Raw genomic sequence first — 22,013 nt, 5'->3', positions numbered from 1 at the left:
AAGTATCAAACGATATGACCAATCTGTGCAGATAGAGAAGCCGGAAAGAACTGGAGGAACAAAATAGTGGCAGAAACACAGAGCCCAAGAATGAACTACCACTTACCAAAGAAAAAACGACTAGGGTGGACATGGGAGAATGGAGGGACAACATTGGGAAGGGAAAGGATGCATTATAGTTAGCACATGTAATGTTTTTGTGGGTGCGTGGTGACTGCTTAACCAAACAGTGAAGACAGGCAGTGAATCTAGAGTACACTGCTCTGTTGATGGAAGTGACAGCAGTGGGGCACTGGGAAGAATTTCAAGACAGGTGGAGTCTAGAAAATCTCAAGTTATACTTTTACTTATAGATTAATAATAAGTAAATAAAGAATAAATTAATTAAAGAATCCAATAAAACCAATGAATCTGCCCAGCTAATAAAGACATATATATCCCTAAGGTAATCAGACTGCTATTCAAAGAAACCGAGCTAATTGGACATCAATAGATTAATGGGTATAGAAACTGTGGTACATATACAGAAAGGAACATTACTCAGCCATCAGAAGAAAACAAATCCTAGCATTTGCTACATCATGGATGGCGCTAGAGCATATTATGCTCGGTGAAATAAGTGAGGAAGAGAAGAAATGTATCAAATGATTTAACACATGTGTGGAGACGAAGAGCCAAGGTAAAACTGAAGGAGCAAAACATCAGCAGATTCACAAAACACAAGTTTGGAGTAACAGTTACCAAGGGTAAGAGAGTGGCGTTGTTACATATGAAAGCAAGGAGAAGGTAGGCATAATGATTAGCATTATTAATGTGGATTGGGGGAGATGGAATCTACAGTATCTTACTATGCTCATGGACAGTGACTTCAGGGACGTAACTGGGTTGATCTTGTTTATAGTGTGGGTCTTGTAAAATTAATGATTCTCATGTAATTTTAGATTAATTATTAAAGAATTAATAAAGGAATATATGAATAAATATAAAAAAACAAATCTGTAAATATATAAACAGAATGCAGCAGCCCATGTTAAAAACGAAAATTGCACCCGTATGTTTCTCACTGAAGTATTGACAATAGCCAAGCTCAATGTCCATCAGTAAATGGAACGTAGAATATTATTCAGCCATATGAAGAAAACAAATCTTACCATTTACAAAAACATGGATGGAACTTGTGGGTATTGTTCTCAGTGAAATAAGCCACGAAGAGAAAGTCAAGTGGCAATTGATGTCACTCTACTGTGGAGAGTTAGTAAAAAAGAGAAATAGTGAAGGAACAAGACAGTGGCAGGTTCAATGAACTGAAGAGTGGACTAATGGTTACCAAGGGGAAAGTGAAAGAGGGGAATGGCTTGATAGGGAGGAATGAGAGGTAAAATGGGGCATTACGTGTAGCACACATATGTGGAGAGGGTGTGGGCACGAGGAAGGCAGTACAACAGCAAAGAACAGTAGAGCTACTACAGTGCATTAAGGGGCACGTGGACAGTGACACTCATGCTGTATAACGTGTGGATTTGAAAATGGGTTTGTCTAATTACCATAATTGCGCTAACGTAACTGTGTGGTATTGATGCCAAGTCAAAAGAAACAAGCAGTATTTTGGATCTCTTTTCCTTTTCCTCTGAACCTGTCAAGGTGGTCAGCGCCCATCTTACCAAAGTCCAACTCCGTGCAGGGTAGCATGCTCTGAAGTGCGAACCAGCTAATCTGAGCTTACATATCCTGTCTCTATGAAAGAGGCGCACTGTGACATCATGGAATCTCCAGGCAACAAGGCTGTTCCTGCAAACTCCACTAGCACATGTTGGGCAGAGCTCAGCCGTGTGGAGCTGCAACATCTTAGAAACATAACTTGTTCTGGCCTACATATATAAGTAAAATGATGTCACACTTCATTGGAATATAAGAAAAAAGAAAAAGCTGAAGGAGAAAAAAAGCGGTGTCACAGAACATAAGAATAGATTCACAGTTACCAAAGGGAAAGAGACAGAGAAGGATGGTTGGAAATGGAGGGGAAAGGATGTGTGGAAGAAATGGAGCATATCAGTTAGCATATATAATGTGGGAATGGATGCACGTGGAGTGCTGTCCAACAGAGAAGACAACTAGCAATACTACAGTACATTGTTATGGTGATGGAAGTGTCTTCACGGGCGTTTTGTATGAAACGAGGAATGGGGGTCTAGGAAATACGTTAAACATACAATTGCAGATAAATGGTGAACAAACAACTCAATAATAAACACATATCAATAAATCCATTGGAGCAGACAAGTTAAAAAAGGCACATACATCCACGGGTTTATCAGCAGTAAGCACAGTATCCCAGGTAACTTTCCATCAGTAGATTAATGAGTAAAGAATTTGTGGTACATATTCACAGTTGAATATTAAGCAGCAATAAGATGACAATAAATCCTAACAATTGTAAAAACTCGGAAGGTGAAGGAGGGCACTATACTCATGACATAAGAGTTGGAGAAAGACAAGTGTCAAGTGACTTGAGCCACCTGTGGAGATGTAGGAGAAAGAAAAACTGGAGGAGCAAAACATCATCCGATTCACAGAAATGAAAATTGGACTAAGAGATTCCAAATGGAAGGATCTGTGATGGATAGGAGCGAATGGATGGTGGAAGTAGGGGTAAAGAAAGCATGGTATATGATTTCCATGAATACTGCAGATGGGCCTTGTGGGGATGGCTGTACAAAACACGGAAGACAAGTAGTGATTCTACAGTATCTTACTATGCTCACGGAGTGTGACTGCAAATGAGAATCCTGGAGTTCTTTGTGATGGGCCGGTCCTAGCACACATAATTTTTTTCATGTACTTGTAGACTAATGAGATATAATTAAATGAACGAATGCATAAAATAAATGCAGAGTAACAGAGAAAGCAGCAGCCAGTTTAAAGGAGACGTGTGCACACCTATGTTATTTACCACAATGATAACAATAGTGAAGCTAAGTATCCATCAGCAAATGAAGAGTGGGATATTATTCAGATATATGACTAAAACAAACCCTGCCATTTACAACAACATGGATGGAGATACAGAGGATTATGCTCAGTGAAATAAGCGGTGTAGAGAGAAAATTGGCAAATGATTTCACTCACAAGCAGAGTATTAAAGAAAGAAATAAAATGAAGAAACCAAAATGGTAGAAGCCACGCTGAAGAGAAGAATAGACTAATGTTTACCAAATGAAAGAGACTGGGCCGGTTGTGTTATAGTGGAGGGATAAGAAGGACTGGGGTTTAGAAATGGTGAATTAGAATAAGTGTACATAGTGTTGGGCTGTGGAACGTGGAGGACTGCACGTCACAGAGAAGACTAGTGATTCTACATCATTTTACTGCACTGGATTATAGTGAACGCAATGGGATATCTGGGGATATATTGTTGATGGAAGTTGTAGTAAACAATATTACTCATGTAAATGTGTATTCACGAGAAATAAAAGATAGATACACATAGAACGTATTAAAGATCATAGATGCAGAAAGATGATAGATGATAGAGATAAATGATGACTATGATAGATGAGAGATAGCAAGAAGGTAGATTGTCAGATGATAGATGATAGATACATAGAGGAAAAGTAAGTAGTATAGATAAGTAGATATAATGCAGTAGCCCAATTTAAAAATGGTATGTGCACCCCCTTGTTTATCGCAGCACTATTCACAGTAGCGGGTCCGTCTCCATCAGAAGTTGAATGGATACAGAAGAAGTGGTATATATAAACAATTAATTGCCTTTCACCCATAAGACGAAAACAAATCCTTCCATTTGTGACAACATAGATGAAAGAACGGGGTTTTAGTTTCAATGAAATGAGATAGGAGGGCAAGTATCAAACGATATGACCAATCTGTGCAGATAGAGAAGCCGTAAGAACTGAAGGAGCAAAAGAGGGGCAGACACACAGAGCCAAGAATGAACTACCAGTTACCAAAGGAAAAACGACTAGGGTGGACATGGGAGAATGGAGGGATAACAGTGGGAAGGGAAAGGATGCATTATAATTAGCACATGTAATGTTTTTGTGGGTGCGTGGTGAGGGCTTCACCAAACAGTGAAGACAGGCAGTGAATCTAGAGTACATTGCTCTGTTGATGGAAGTGAGTGCAGTGGGGCATTGGGAAGAATTTCGAGACAGGTGGAGTCTAGAAAATCTCATGTTATACTTTGACTTATAGATTAATAATAAGTAAATAAAGAATAAACGAATTAAAGAATCCAATAAAACCAATGAAACAGACCAGTTAATAAAGACATATATATCCCTATGATAATCAGACTACTATTCAAAGAAACAGAGCTATTTGGACATCAATAGATTAACGCTATAGAAGATGTGGTACATACACAGAAAGGAACATTACTCAGCCATCAGAAGAAAACAAATCTAAGCATTTGCTACATCATGGATGGCGCTAGAGCATATTATGCTCAGTGAAATAAGTGAGGAAGAGAAGAAATGTATCAAATGATTTAACACATGTGTGGAGACGAAGAGCCAAGGTAAAACTGAAGGAGCAAAACATCAGCAGATTCACAAAACACAAGTTTGGAGTAACAGTTACCAAGGGTAAGAGAGTGGCGTTGTTACATATGAAAGCAAGGAGAAGGTAGGCATAATGATTAGCATTATTAATGTGGATTGGGGGAGATGGAATCTACAGTATCTTACTATGCTCATGGACAGTGACTTCAGGGACGTAACTGGGTTGATCTTGTTTATAGTGTGGGTCTTGTAAAATTAATGATTCTCATGTAATTTTAGATTAATTATTAAAGAATTAATAAAGGAATATATGAATAAATATAAAAAAACAAATCTGTAAATATATAAACAGAATGCAGCAGCCCATGTTAAAAACGAAAATTGCACCCGTATGTTTCTCACTGAAGTATTGACAATAGCCAAGCTCAATGTCCATCAGTAAATGGGACGTAGAATATTATTCAGCCATATGAAGAAAGCAAATCTTACCATTTACAAAAACATGGATGGAACTTGTGGGTATTGTTCTCAGTGAAATAAGCCACGAAGAGAAAGTCAAGTGGCAATTGATGTCACTCTACTGTGGAGAGTTAGTAAAAAAGAGAAATAGTGAAGGAACAAGACAGTGGCAGGTTCAATGAACTGAAGAGTGGACTAATGGTTACCAAGGGGAAAGTGAAAGAGGGGAATGGCTTGATAGGGAGGAATGAGAGGTAAAATGGGGCATTACGTGTAGCACACATATGTGCAGAGGGTGTGGGCACGAGGAAGGCAGTACAACAGCAAAGAACAGTAGAGCTACTACAGTGCATTAAGGGGCACGTGGACAGTGACACTCATGCTGTATAACGTGTGGATTTGAAAATGGGTTTGTCTAATTACCATAATTGCGCTAACGTAACTGTGTGGTATTGATGCCAAGTCAAAAGAAACAAGCAGTATTTTGGATCTCTTTTCCTTTTCCTCTGAACCTGTCAAGGTGGTCAGCGCCCATCTTACCAAAGTCCAACTCCGTGCAGGGTAGCATGCTCTGAAGTGCGAACCAGCTAATCTGAGCTTACATATCCTGTCTCTATGAAAGAGGCGCACTGTGACATCATGGAATCTCCAGGCAACAAGGCTGTTCCTGCAAACTCCACTAGCACATGTTGGGCAGAGCTCAGCCGTGTGGAGCTGCAACATCTTAGAAACATAACTTGTTCTGGCCTACATATATAAGTAAAATGATGTCACACTTCATTGGAATATAAGAAAAAAGAAAAAGCTGAAGGAGAAAAAAAGCGGTGTCACAGAACATAAGAATAGATTCACAGTTACCAAAGGGAAAGAGACAGAGAAGGATGGTTGGAAATGGAGGGGAAAGGATGTGTGGAAGAAATGGAGCATATCAGTTAGCATATATAATGTGGGAATGGATGCACGTGGAGTGCTGTCCAACAGAGAAGACAACTAGCAATACTACAGTACATTGTTATGGTGATGGAATTGTCTTCACGGGCGTTTTGGATGAAACGAGGAATGGAGGTCTAGGAAATACGTTACACATACAATTGCAGATAAATGGTGAACAAACAACTCAATAATAAACACATATCAATAAATCCATTGGAGCAGACAAGTTAAAAAAGGCACATACATCCACGGGTTTATCAGCAGTAAGCACAGTATCCCAGGTAACTTTCCATCAGTAGATTAATGAGTAAAGAATTTGTGGTACATATTCACAGTTGAATATTAAGCAGCAATAAGATGACAATAAATCCTAACAATTGTAAAAACTCGGAAGGTGAAGGAGGGCACTATACTCATGACATAAGAGTTGAAGAAAGACAAGTGTCAAGTGACTTGAGCCACCTGTGGAGATGTAGGAGAAAGAAAAACTGAAGGAGCAAAATATCATCCGATTCACAGAAATGAAAATTGGACTAAGAGATACCAAATGGAAGGATCTGTGATGGATAGGAGCGAATGGACGGTGGAAGTAGGGGTAAAGAAAGCGTGCTATATGATTTCCATGAATACTGCAGATGGGCCTTGTGGGGATGGCTGTACAAAACACGGAAGACAAGTAGTGATTCTACAGTATCTTACTATGCTCACGGAGTGTGACTGCAAATGAGAATCCTGGAGTTCTTTGTGATGGGCCGGTCCTAGCACACATAATTTTTTTCATGTACTTGTAGACTAATGAGATATAATTAAATGAACGAATGCATAAAATAAATGCAGAGTAACAGAGAAAGCAGCAGCCAGTTTAAAGGAGACGTGTGCACACCTATGTTATTTACCACAATGATAACAATAGTGAAGCTAAGTATCCATCAGCAAATGAAGAGTGGGATATTATTCAGATATATGACTAAAACAAACCCTGCCATTTACAACAACATGGATGGAGATACAGAGGATTATGCTCAGTGAAATAAGCGGTGTAGAGAGAAAATTGGCAAATGATTTCACTCACAAGCAGAGTATTAAAGAAAGAAATAAAATGAAGAAACCAAAATGGTAGAAGCCACGCTGAAGAGAAGAATAGACTAATGTTTACCAAATGAAAGAGACTGGGCCGGTTGTGTTATAGTGGAGGGATAAGAAGGACTGGGGTTTAGAAATGGTGAATTAGAATAAGTGTACATAGTGTTGGGCTGTGGAACGTGGAGGACTGCACGTCACAGAGAAGACTAGTGATTCTACATCATTTTACTGCACTGGATTATAGTGAACGCAATGGGATATCTGGGGATATATTGTTGATGGAAGTTGTAGTAAACAATATTACTCATGTAAATGTGTATTCACGAGAAATAAAAGATAGATACACATAGAACGTATTAAAGATCATAGTTGCAGAAAGATGATAGATGATAGAGATAAATGATGACTATGATAGATGAGAGATAGCAAGAAGGTAGATTGTCAGATGATAGATGATAGATACATAGAGGAAAAGTAAGTAGTATAGATAAGTAGATATAATGCAGTAGCCCAATTTAAAAATGGTATGTGCACCCCCTTGTTTATCGCAGCACTATTCACAGTAGCGGGTCCGTCTCCATCAGAAGTTGAATGGATACAGAAGAAGTGGTATATATAAACAATTAATTGCCTTTCACCCATAAGACGAAAACAAATCCTTCCATTTGTGACAACATAGATGAAAGAACGGGGTTTTAGGTTCAATGAAATGAGATAGGAGGGCAAGTATCAAACGATATGACCAATCTGTGCAGATAGAGAAGCCGTAAAGAACTGAAGGAGCAAAAGAGGGGCAGACACACAGAGCCAAGAATGAACTACCAGTTACCAAAGGAAAAACGACTAGGGTGGACATGGGAGAATGGAGGGATAACAGTGGGAAGGGAAAGGATGCATTATAATTAGCACATGTAATGTTTTTGTGGGTGCGTGGTGACTGCCTAACGAAACAGTGAAGACAGGCAGTGAATCTAGAGTACATTGCTCTGTTGATGGAAGTGAGTGCAGTAGGGCATTGGGAAGAATTTCGAGACAGGTGGAGTCTAGAAAATCTCATGTTATACTTTGACTTATAGATTAATAATAAGTAAATAAAGAATAAACGAATTAAAGAATCCAATAAAACCAATGAAACAGACCAGTTAATAAAGACATATATATCCCTATGATAATCAGACTACTATTCAAAGAAACAGAGCTAATTGGACATCAATAGATTAACGCTATAGAAGATGTGGTACATACACAGAAAGGAACATTACTCAGCCATCAGAAGAAAACAAATCTAAGCATTTGCTACATCATGGATGGCGCTAGAGCATATTATGCTCAGTGAAATAAGTGAGGAAGAGAAGAAATGTATCAAATGATTTAACACATGTGTGGAGACGAAGAGCCAAGGTAAAACTGAAGGAGCAAAACATCAGCAGATTCACAAAACACAAGTTTGGAGTAACAGTTACCAAGGGTAAGAGAGTGGCGTTGTTACATATGAAAGCAAGGAGAAGGTAGGCATAATGATTAGCATTATTAATGTGGATTGGGGGAGATGGAATCTACAGTATCTTACTATGCTCATGGACAGTGACTTCAGGGACGTAACTGGGTTGATCTTGTTTATAGTGTGGGTCTTGTAAAATTAATGATTCTCATGTAATTTTAGATTAATTATTAAAGAATTAATAAAGGAATATATGAATAAATATAAAAAAACAAATCTGTAAATATATAAACAGAATGCAGCAGCCCATGTTAAAAACGAAAATTGCACCCGTATGTTTCTCACTGAAGTATTGACAATAGCCAAGCTCAATGTCCATCAGTAAATGGGACGTAGAATATTATTCAGCCATATGAAGAAAGCAAATCTTACCATTTACAAAAACATGGATGGAACTTGTGGGTATTGTTCTCAGTGAAATAAGCCACGAAGAGAAAGTCAAGTGGCAATTGATGTCACTCTACTGTGGAGAGTTAGTAAAAAAGAGAAATAGTGAAGGAACAAGACAGTGGCAGGTTCAATGAACTGAAGAGTGGACTAATGGTTACCAAGGGGAAAGTGAAAGAGGGGAATGGCTTGATAGGGAGGAATGAGAGGTAAAATGGGGCATTACGTGAAGCACACATATGTGCAGAGGGTGTGGGCACGAGGAAGGCAGTACAACAGCAAAGAACAGTAGAGCTACTACAGTGCATTAAGGGGCACGTGGACAGTGACACTCATGCTGTATAACGTGTGGATTTGAAAATGGGTTTGTCTAATTACCATAATTGCGCTAACGTAACTGTGTGGTATTGATGCCAAGTCAAAAGAAACAAGCAGTATTTTGGATCTCTTTTCCTTTTCCTCTGAACCTGTCAAGGTGGTCAGCGCCCATCTTACCAAAGTCCAACTCCGTGCAGGGTAGCATGCTCTGAAGTGCGAACCAGCTAATCTGAGCTTACATATCCTGTCTCTATGAAAGAGGCGCACTGTGACATCATGGAATCTCCAGGCAACAAGGCTGTTCCTGCAAACTCCACTAGCACATGTTGGGCAGAGCTCAGCCGTGTGGAGCTGCAACATCTTAGAAACATAACTTGTTCTGGCCTACATATATAAGTAAAATGATGTCACACTTCATTGGAATATAAGAAAAAAGAAAAAGCTGAAGGAGAAAAAAAGCGGTGTCACAGAACATAAGAATAGATTCACAGTTACCAAAGGGAAAGAGACAGAGAAGGATGGTTGGAAATGGAGGGGAAAGGATGTGTGGAAGAAATGGAGCATATCAGTTAGCATATATAATGTGGGAATGGATGCACGTGGAGTGCTGTCCAACAGAGAAGACAACTAGCAATACTACAGTACATTGTTATGGTGATGGAATTGTCTTCACGGGCGTTTTGGATGAAACGAGGAATGGAGGTCTAGGAAATACGTTACACATACAATTGCAGATAAATGGTGAACAAACAACTCAATAATAAACACATATCAATAAATCCATTGGAGCAGACAAGTTAAAAAAGGCACATACATCCACGGGTTTATCAGCAGTAAGCACAGTATCCCAGGTAACTTTCCATCAGTAGATTAATGAGTAAAGAATTTGTGGTACATATTCACAGTTGAATATTAAGCAGCAATAAGATGACAATAAATCCTAACAATTGTAAAAACTCGGAAGGTGAAGGAGGGCACTATACTCATGACATAAGAGTTGAAGAAAGACAAGTGTCAAGTGACTTGAGCCACCTGTGGAGATGTAGGAGAAAGAAAAACTGAAGGAGCAAAATATCATCCGATTCACAGAAATGAAAATTGGACTAAGAGATACCAAATGGAAGGATCTGTGATGGATAGGAGCGAATGGACGGTGGAAGTAGGGGTAAAGAAAGCGTGCTATATGATTTCCATGAATACTGCAGATGGGCCTTGTGGGGATGGCTGTACAAAACACGGAAGACAAGTAGTGATTCTACAGTATCTTACTATGCTCACGGAGTGTGACTGCAAATGAGAATCCTGGAGTTCTTTGTGATGGGCCGGTCCTAGCACACATAATTTTTTTCATGTACTTGTAGACTAATGAGATATAATTAAATGAACGAATGCATAAAATAAATGCAGAGTAACAGAGAAAGCAGCAGCCAGTTTAAAGGAGACGTGTGCACAACTATGTTATTTACCACAATGATAACAATAGTGAAGCTAAGTATCCATCAGCAAATGAAGAGTGGGATATTATTCAGATATATGACTAAAACAAACCCTGCCATTTACAACAACATGGATGGAGATACAGAGGATTATGCTCAGTGAAATAAGCGGTGTAGAGAGAAAATTGGCAAATGATTTCACTCACAAGCAGAGTATTAAAGAAAGAAATAAAATGAAGAAACCAAAATGGTAGAAGCCACGCTGAAGAGAAGAATAGACTAATGTTTACCAAATGAAAGAGACTGGGCCGGTTGTGTTATAGTGGAGGGATAAGAAGGACTGGGGTTTAGAAATGGTGAATTAGAATAAGTGTACATAGTGTTGGGCTGTGGAACGTGGTGGACTGCACGTCACAGAGAAGACTAGTGATTCTACATCATTTTACTGCACTGGATTATAGTGAACGCAATGGGATATCTGGGGATATATTGTTGATGGAAGTTGTAGTAAACAATATTACTCATGTAAATGTGTATTCACGAGAAATAAAAGATAGATACACATAGAACGTATTAAAGATCATAGTTGCAGAAAGATGATAGATGATAGAGATAAATGATGACTATGATAGATGAGAGATAGCAAGAAGGTAGATTGTCAGATGATAGATGATAGATACATAGAGGAAAAGTAAGTAGTATAGATAAGTAGATATAATGCAGTAGCCCAATTTAAAAATGGTATGTGCACCCCCTTGTTTATCGCAGCACTATTCACAGTAGCGGGTCCGTCTCCATCAGAAGTTGAATGGATACAGAAGAAGTGGTATATATAAACAATTAATTGCCTTTCACCCATAAGACGAAAACAAATCCTTCCATTTGTGACAACATAGATGAAAGAACGGGGTTTTAGGTTCAATGAAATGAGATAGGAGGGCAAGTATCAAACGATATGACCAATCTCCGTGCAGATAGAGAAGCCGTAAAGAACTGAAGGAGCAAAAGAGGGGCAGACACACAGAGCCAAGAATGAACTACCAGTTACCAAAGGAAAAACGACTAGGGTGGACATGGGAGAATGGAGGGATAACAGTGGGAAGGGAAAGGATGCATTATAATTAGCACATGTAATGTTTTTGTGGGTGCGTGGTGACTGCTTAACGAAACAGTGAAGACAGGCAGTGAATCTAGAGTACATTGCTCTGTTGATGGAAGTGAGTGCAGTAGGGCATTGGGAAGAATTTCGAGACAGGTGGAGTCTAGAAAATCTCATGTTATACTTTGACTTATAGATTAATAATAAGTAAATAAAGAATAAACGAATTAAAGAATCCAATAAAACCAATGAAACAGACCAGTTAATAAAGACATATATATCCCTATGATAATCAGACTACTATTCAAAGAAACAGAGCTAATTGGACATCAATAGATTAACGCTATAGAAGATGTGGTACATACACAGAAAGGAACATTACTCAGCCATCAGAAGAAAACAAATCTAAGCATTTGCTACATCATGGATGGCGCTAGAGCATATTATGCTCAGTGAAATAAGTGAGGAAGAGAAGAAATGTATCAAATGATTTAACACATGTGTGGAGACGAAGAGCCAAGGTAAAACTGAAGGAGCAAAACATCAGCAGATTCACAAAACACAAGTTTGGAGTAACAGTTACCAAGGGTAAGAGAGTGGCGTTGTTACATATGAAAGCAAGGAGAAGGTAGGCATAATGATTAGCATTATTAATGTGGATTGGGGGAGATGGAATCTACAGTATCTTACTATGCTCATGGACAGTGACTTCAGGGACGTAACTGGGTTGATCTTGTTTATAGTGTGGGTCTTGTAAAATTAATGATTCTCATGTAATTTTAGATTAATTATTAAAGAATTAATAAAGGAATATATGAATAAATATAAAAAAACAAATCTATAAATATATAAACAGAATGCAGCAGCCCATGTTAAAAACGAAAATTGCACCCGTATGTTTCTCACTGAAGTATTGACAATAGCCAAGCTCAATGTCCATCAGTAAATGGGACGTAGAATATTATTCAGCCATATGAAGAAAGCAAATCTTACCATTTACAAAAACATGGATGGAACTTGTGGGTATTGTTCTCAGTGAAATAAGCCACGAAGAGAAAGTCAAGTGGCAATTGATGTCACTCTACTGTGGAGAGTTAGTAAAAAAGAGAAATAGTGAAGGAACAAGACAGTGGCAGGTTCAATGAACTGAAGAGTGGACTAATGGTTACCAAGGGGAAAGTGAAAGAGGGGTATGGCTTGATAGGGAGGAATGAGAGGTAAAATGGGGCATTACGTGTAGCACACATATGTGCAGAGGGTGTGGGCACGAGGAAGGCAGTACAACAGCAAAGAATAGTAGAGCTACTACAGTGCATTAAGGGGCACGTGGACAGTGACACTCATGCTGTATAACGTGTGGATTTGAAAATGGGTTTGTCTAATTACCATAATTGCGCTAACGTAACTGTGTGGTATTGATGCCAAGTCAAAAGAAACAAGCAGTATTTTGGATCTCTTTTCCTTTTCCTCTGAACCTGTCAAGGTGGTCAGCGCCCATCTTACCAAAGCAAACTCCGTGCAGGGTAGCATGCTCTGAAGTGCGAAACAGCTAATCTGAGCTTACATATCCTGTCTCTATGAAAGAGGCGCACTGTGACATCATGGAATCTCCAGGCAACAAGGCTGTTCCTGCAAACTCCACTAGCACATGTTGGGCAGAGCTCAGCCGTGTGGTGCTGCAACATCTTAGAAACTTAACTTGTTCTGGCCAACATATATAAGTAAAATGATGTCACTCATCATTGGAATATAAGAAAAAAGAAAAAGCTGAAGGGGAAAAACAGCGGTGTCACAGAACATAAGAATAGATTCACAGTTACCAAAGGGAAAGAGACAGAGAAGGATGGTTGGAAATGGAGGAAAAAGGATGTGTGGAAGAAAGGGAGCATTTCAGTTAACATATATAATGTGGGAACAGATGCACGTGGAGTGCTGTCCAACAGAGAAGACAACTAGCAATACTACAGTACATTGTTAAGGTGACGGAATTGACGGCACGGGCGTTTTGGGGAAACGAGGAGATGGGGGTCTAGGAAATACGTTATACATACAATTGCAGATTAACCGTAAACAAACAAATCAATAATAAAAACATATCAATAAATCCATTGGAGCAGACAAGTTAAAAAAGGCAAATACATCCACGGATTTATCAGCAGTAAGCACAGTAGCCCAGGTAACTTTCCATCAGTAGATTAATGAGTAAAGAATTTGTGGTACATATTCATAGTTGAATATTACTCAGCCATAAGATGACAATAAATCCTAACATTTGTAAAAACTCGGAAGGTGAAGGTGGGCACTATACTCATGACATAAGAGGTGGAGAAAGACAAGTGTCAAGTGACTTGAGCCACCTGTGGAGATGTAGGAGAAAGAAAAACTGAAGGAGCAAAACATCATCCGATTCACAGAAATGAAAATTGGACTAAGAGATTCCAAAAGGAAGGATCTGTGATTAATAGGAGCGAATGGATGGTGGAAGTAGGGTTAAAGAAAGCGTGCTATATGACTTCCATGTATACTGCAGATGGGCATTGTGGGGATGGCTGTACAAAACACGGAAGACAAGTAGTGATTCTACAGTATCTTACTATGCTCACGGAGTGTGACTGCAAATGAGAATCCTGGAGTTCTTTGTGATGGGCCGGTCCTAGCACACATAATTTTATTCATGTACTTGTAGACTAATGAGATATATATAAATGAAAGAATGCATAAAATAAATGCAGAGTAACAGAGAAAGCAGCAGCCAGTTTAAAGGAGACGTGTGCACAGCTATGTTATTTACCACAATGATAACAATAGTGAAGCTAAGTATCCATCAGCAAAGGAAGAGTGGAATATTATTGAGATATATAACTAAAACAAACCCTGCCATTTACAAAAACATGGACGGAGATTCAGAGGATTAGGCTCAGTGAAATAAGCGGTGGAGAGTGGGAAAATTGGCAAATGATTTCACTCACCAGCACAGTATTAAAAAAAGAAATAAAATGAAAAAACCAACACTGCAGAAGCCACGCTGAAGAAAAGAATGGGCTAATGTTTACCAAAGGAAAGAGACTGGTCCGGTTGTGTTATAGTGGAGGGATAAGAAGGACTGGGGGTCAGAAATGGTGAATTAGAATAAGAGTACATAGTGTTGGGCTAGGAAACGTGGAGGACTGCACGTCACAGAGAAGACTAGTGATTGTACATTTTTTTACTGCACTGGAGGATAGTGAACGCAATGGGATATCTGGGGATATATTGTTGATGGAAATTGTAGTAAACAATATTACTCATGTAATTGTGTATTCATGAAATATAAAAGATAGATACACATAGAACGTATTAAAGATCATAGTTGCAGAAAGATGATAAATGATAGAGATAAATGATGACTATGATAGATGAGAGATAGCAAGAAGGTAGATTGTCAGATGATAGATGATAGACACATAGAGGAAAAGTAAGTAGTATAGATAAGTAGATAAAATGCTGTAGCCCAATTTTAAAATGGAATGTGCACCTCCTTTTTTATCGCAGCACTATTAACAGTAGCGGGACCATCTCCATCAGAAGTGGAATGGATACAGAAGAAGTGGTATATATAAACAATTAATTGCCTTTCACCCATAAGACGAAAACAAATCCTCCCATTTGTGACAATATAGATGAAAGAACGTGGTTTTATGTTCAATGAATTAAGATAGGAGGACAAGTATCAAACGATATGACCAATCTGTGCAGTTAGAGAAGCCGGAAAGTACTGAAGGAGCAAAATAGTGGCAGACACACAGAGCCCAGGAATGAACTACCATTTACCAAAGAAAAAACGACTAGGGTGGACATGGGAGAATGTAGGGATAACATTGGGAAGGGAAAGGATGCATTATAATTAGCACATGTAATGTTTTTGAGGGTGCGTGGTGACGGCTTAACCAAACAGTGAAGACAGGCAGTGAATCTAGAGTACATTGCTCTGTTGATGGAAGTGACTGCAGTGGGGCATTGGGAAGAATTTCGAGACAGGTAGAGTCTAGAAAATCTCATGTTATACTTTTACTTATAGATTAATAGTAAGTAAATAAAGAATAAACTAATTAAAGAATCCAATAAAACCTATGAATCTGCCCAGCTAATAAAGACATGTATATCCCTATGATAATCAGACTACTATTCAAAGAAACCGAGCTAATTGGTCATCAATAGATTAATGGCTATAGAAGATGTGGTACATATACAGAAAGGAACATTACTCAGCCATCAGAAGAAAACAAATCCTAGCATTTGCTACATCATGGATGGCGCTAGAGCATATTATGCTCAGTGAAATAAGTGAGGAAGAGAAGAAATGTATCAAATGATTTAACACATGCGTGGAGACGAAGAGCCAAGATAAAACTGAAGGAGCAAAACATCAGCAGATTCACAAAACACAAGTTGGGAGTAACAGTTACCAAGGGTAAGAGAGTGGCATTGTTACATATGAAAGCAAGGAGAATGTAGGCATAATGATTAGCATTTTTAATGTGGATTGGGGGAGATGGAATCTACAGTATCTTACTATGCTCATGGACAGTGACTTCAGGGACGTAACTGGGTTGATCTTGGTTATACTGTTGGTCTTGTAAAATTAATGATTCTCATGTAATTTTAGATTAATTATTAAAGAATTAATAAAGGAATATATGAATAAATATAAAAAAACAAATCTATAAATATATAAACAGAATGCAGCAGCCCATGTTAAAAACGAAAATTGCACCCATATGTTTCTCACTGAAGTATTGACAATAGAAAAGCTAAATGTCCATCAGTATGTGGGACGTAGAATATTATTCAGCCGTATGATGAAAACAAATCTTACCATTTACAACAACATGGATAGAACTTGTGGGTATTGTTCTAAGTGAAATAAGCAATGAAGAGAAAGTCAAGTAACAATTGATGTCACTCAACTGTGGAGAGTTAGCAAAAAAGAGAAATAGTGAAGGAACAAGACAGTGGCAGGTTCAATGAACTGAAGAGTGGACTAATGGTTACCAATGGGAAAGTGAAAGAGGGGAATGGCTTGAAAGGGAGGAATGAGAGGTAAAATGGGGCATTACATGTAGCACACATATGTGGAGAGGGTGTGGGCACGAGGAAGGCAGTACAACAGCAAAGAACAGTAGAGCTACTACAGTGCATTAAGGGGCTCGTGAACAGTGACACTTATGCTGTATAACGCGTGGATTTGAAAATGGGGTTTGTCTAATTACCATAATTGCGCTAAGGTAACTGTGTGGTATTGATGCCAAAATCAAAAGAAACAAGCAGTATCCTGGATCTCTTTTCCTTTTCCTCTGAACCTGTCATAGAGGTCAGCGCCCATCTTGCCAATGTCCATCTCCGTGCTGGGTAGCATGCTCTGAAGTGAGAACCAGCTAATCTGAGCTTACATATCCTGTCTCTATGAAAGAGGCGCACTGTGACATCATGGAATCTCCAGGCAACAAGGCTGTTCCTGCAAACTCCACTAGCACATGTTGGGCAGAGCTCAGCCGTGTGGAGCTGCAACATCTTAGAAACATAACTTGTTCTGGACTACATATATAAGTAAAATGATGTCACTCATCATTGGAATGTAAGAAAAAAGAAAAAGCTGAAGGGGAAAAAAAGCGGTGTCACAGAACATAAGAATAGATTCACAGTTACCAAAGATAAAGAGACAGAGAAGAATGGTTGGAAATGGAGGGGAAAGGATGTGTGGAATAAAAGGAGCATTTCAGTTAGCATATATAATGTGGGAATGGATACACGTGGTGTGCTGTCCAACAGAGAAGACAACTAGCAATACTACAGTACATTGTTATGGTGATGGAAGTGTCTGCACGGGCGTTTTTGTGGAAACGAGGAATTGGGGTCTATAAAATACGTTACACATACAATTGCAGATTAACGGCGAACACACTACTCAATAATAAACCCACATCAATAAATCCATTGGAGCAGACAAGTTAAAAAAGGCAAATACATCCACGGGTATATCAGCAGTAAGCTCAGTATCCCAGGTAACTTTCCATCAGTAGATTAATGAGTAAAGAATTTGTTTTACATATTCAAAGTTGAATATTACTCAGCCATAAGATGACAATAAATCCTAACATTTGTAAAAACTAGGAAGGTGCAGGAGGGCACTATACTCATGACATAAGAGGTGGAGAAAGACAAGTGTCAAGAGACTTGAGCCATCTGTGGAGATGTAGGAAAAAGAAACCTGAAGGAGAAAAACATCATCCGATTCACAGAAATGAAAATTGGACTAAGAAATTCCAAAGGGAAAGGATCTGTGATGGATAGGAGCGAATGGATGGTGGAAGTAGGGGTAAAGAATGCGGGCTATATGATTTCCATTAATACTGCAGATGGGCATCGTGGGGTGGCTTTACAAAACACGGAAGACATGTAGTGGTTCTACAGTATTTTATTATGCTCACGGAGTGTGACTGCAAATGAGAATCCTGGAGTTCTTTGTGATGGGCCGGTCCTAGCACACATAATTTTATTCATGTTCTTGTAGACTAATGAGATATAAATAAATGAACGAATGCATTAAATAAATGCAGAGTAACAGAGAAAGCAGCAGCCAGTTTAAAGGAGACGTGTGCACACCTATGTTATTTACCACAATGATAACAATAGTGAAGCTAAGTATCCATCAGCAAATGAAGAGTGGGATATTATTCAGATGTATGACTAAAACAAATCCTGCATTTACAACAACATGGATGGAGATACAGAGGATTATGCTCAGTGAAATAAGCGGTGGAGAGTGGGAAAATTGGCAAATGATTTCACTCACAAGCAGAGAATTAAAAAAAGAAATGAAATGAAGAAACCAAAACGGTAGAAACCACGCTGAAGAGAAGAATGGACTAATGTTTAAAAAAAGGAAAGAGACTGGGCCGGTTGTGTTATAGTGGAGGGATAAGAAGGACTGGGGGTTAGAAATGGTGATTTAGAATAAGTGTACATAGTGTTGGCTGGGGAACGTTGAGGACTGCACGTCACAGAGAAGACTAGTGATTCTACATTATTTTACTGCACTGGAGGAGAGTGAACGCAATGGGATATCTGGGGATATATTGTTGATGGAAGTTGTAGTAAACAATATTACTCATGTAATTGTGAAATCACGAGAAATAAAAGATAGATACACATAGAATGTATTAAATATCATAGTGGTAGAAAGATGATAGATGATAGAGATAAATGATGACTATGATAGATGAGAGATAGCAAGAAGGTAGATTGTCAGATGATAGATGATAGATACATAGAGGAAAAGTAAGTAGTATAAATAAGTAGATATAATGCAGTAGCCCAATTTAAAAATGGTATGTGCACCCACTTGTTTATCGCAGCACTATTCACAGTAGCGGGTCCGTCTCCATTAGAAGTTGAATGGATACAGAAGAAGTGGTATATATAAACAATTAATTGCCTATCACCCATAAGACGAAAACAAATCCTCCCATTTGTGACAACATAGATGAAAGAACTGGGTTTTATGTTCAATGAAATGAGATAGGAAGGCAAGTATCAAACGATATGACCAATCTGTGCAGATAGAGAAGCCGTAAAGAACTGAAGGAGCAAAAGAGGGGCAGACACACAGAGCCCAAGAATGAACTACCATTTACCAAAGGAAAAACGACTAGGGTGGACATGGGAGAATGGAGGGATAACAGTGGGAAGGGAAAGGATGCATTATAATTAGCACATGTAATGTTTTTGGTGTGCGTGGTGACTGCTTAACCAAACAGTGAAGACAGACAGTGAATCTAGAGTACATTGCTCTGTTGATGGAAGTGACTGCAGTGGAGCATTGGGAAGAATTTCGAGACAGGTGGAGTCTAGAAAATCTCATGTTATACATTTACTTTTAGATTAATAAAAAGTAAATAAAGAATAAACTTATTAAAGAATTCAATAAAACCAATGAATCTGCCCAGCTAATAAAGACATATATATCCCTATGATAATCAGACTACTATTCAAAGAAACCGAGCTAATTCGACATCAATAGATTAATGGTTATAGAAGATGTGGTACATATACAGAAAGGAACATTACTCAGCCATCAGAAGAAAACAAATCCTAGCATTTGCTACATCATGGATGGCGCTAGAGCATATTATGCTCAGTGAATTAAGTGAGGAAGAGAAGAAATGTATCAAATGTTTTAACACATGCGTGGAAACGAAGAGCCAAATTAAAACTGAAGGAGCAAAACATCAGCAGATCACAAAACTCTAGTTTGGAGTAACAGTTACCAAGGGTAAGAGAGTGGCGTTGTTACATATGAAAGCAGGGAGAAGTTAGGCATAATGATTAGCATTATTAATGTGGATTGGTGGAGATGGAATCTACAGTATCTTACTATGCTCGTGGACAGTGACTTCAGGGACGTAACTGGGTTGATCTTGGTTATAGTGTGGGTCTTGTATAATTAATGATTCTCATGTAATTTTAGATTAATTATTAAAGAATTAATAAAGGAATATATGAATAAATATAAAAAAACAAATCTCTAAATATATAAACAGAATGCAGCAGCCCATGATAAAAACGAAAATTGCACCCATATGTTTCTCACTGAAGTATTGACAATAGCCAAGCTTAATGTCCATCAGTATGTGGGACGTAGAATATTATTCAGCCGTATGATGAAAAGAAATCTTACCATTTACAACAACATGGATGGAACTTGTGGGTATTGTTCTCAGTGAAATAAGCCACGAAGAGAAAGTCAAGTGGCAATTGATGTCACTCTACTGTGGAGAGTTAGTAAAAAAGAGAAATAGTGAAGGAACAAGACAGTGTCAGGTTCAATGAACTGAAGAGTGGACTAATGGTTACCAAGGGGAATGTGAAAGAAGGGAATGGCTTGAAAGGGAGGAAGGAGAGGTAAAATGGGGCATTACGTGTAGCACACATATGTGGAGAGGGTGTGGGCACGAGGAAGGCAGTACAACAGCAAAGAACAGTAGAGCTACTACAGTGCATTAAGGGTCTCGTGGACAGTGACACTCATGCTGTATAACGTGTGGATTTGAAAATTGGGTTTCTCTAATTACCATAATTGCGCTAAGGTAACTGTGTGGTATTGATGCCAAAATCAAAAGAAACAAGCAGTATCTTGGATCTCTTTTACTTTTCCTCTGAACCTGCCAAGGTGGTCAGAGCCCATCTTACCAAAGTCCAACTCCGTGCAGGGTAGCATGCTCTGAAGTGCGAACCAGCTAATCTGAGCTTACATATCCTGTCTCTATGAAAGAGACGCACTGTGACATCATGGAATCTCCAGGCAACAAGGCTGTTCCTGCAAAATCCACTAGCACATGTTGGGCAGAGCTCAGCCGTGTGGAGCTGCAACATCTTAGAAACTTAACTTGTTCTGGCCTACATATATAAGTAAAATGATGTCATTCATCATTGGAATATAAGAAAAAAGAAAAAGCTGAAGGGGAAAAACAGCGGTGTCACAGAACATAAGAATAGATTCACAGTTACCAAAGGGAAAGAGACAGAGAAGGATGGTTGGAAATGGAGGGGAAAGGATGTGTGGAAGAAAGGGAGCATTTCAGTTAACATATATAATTTGGGAACGGATGCACGTGGAGTGCTGTCCAACAGAGAAGACAACTAGCAATACTACAGTACATTGTTATGGTGATGGAAGTGACCACGGGCGTTTTGATTCAAACGAGGAAATGGATGTCTAGGAAATACATTACACATACAATTGCAGATTAACGGTAAACAAACAAAACAATAATAAAAACATATCAATAAATCCATTGGAGCAGTCAAGTTAAAAAAGGCAAATACATCCACGGGTTTATCAGCAGTAAGCACAGTAGCCCAGGTAACTTTAAATCAGTAGATTAATGAGTAATGAATTTGTGGTACATATTCACAGTTGAATATTACTCATCCATAAGATGACAATAAATCCTAACATTTGTAAAAACTCGGAAGGTGAAGGTGGGCACTATACTCATGACATAAGAGGTGGAGAAAGACAAGTGTCAAGTGACATGAGCCACCAGTGGAGATGTAGGAGAAAGAAAAACTGAAGGAGCAAAACATCATCCGATTCACAGAAATGAAAATTGGACTAAGAGACTCCAAAGGGAAGGATCTGTGATGGATAGGAGCGAATGGATGGTGGAAGTATCTTTAAAGAAAGCGTGCTATATGACTTCCATGTATACTGCAGATGGGCATTGTGGGGATGTCTG

Source organism: Manis pentadactyla, chromosome Y (genome assembly GCF_030020395.1).
Source record: "Manis pentadactyla isolate mManPen7 chromosome Y, mManPen7.hap1, whole genome shotgun sequence".
NCBI lineage: Eukaryota > Metazoa > Chordata > Mammalia > Pholidota > Manidae > Manis > Manis pentadactyla.
This window is presented reverse-complemented; position numbering follows the sequence as displayed.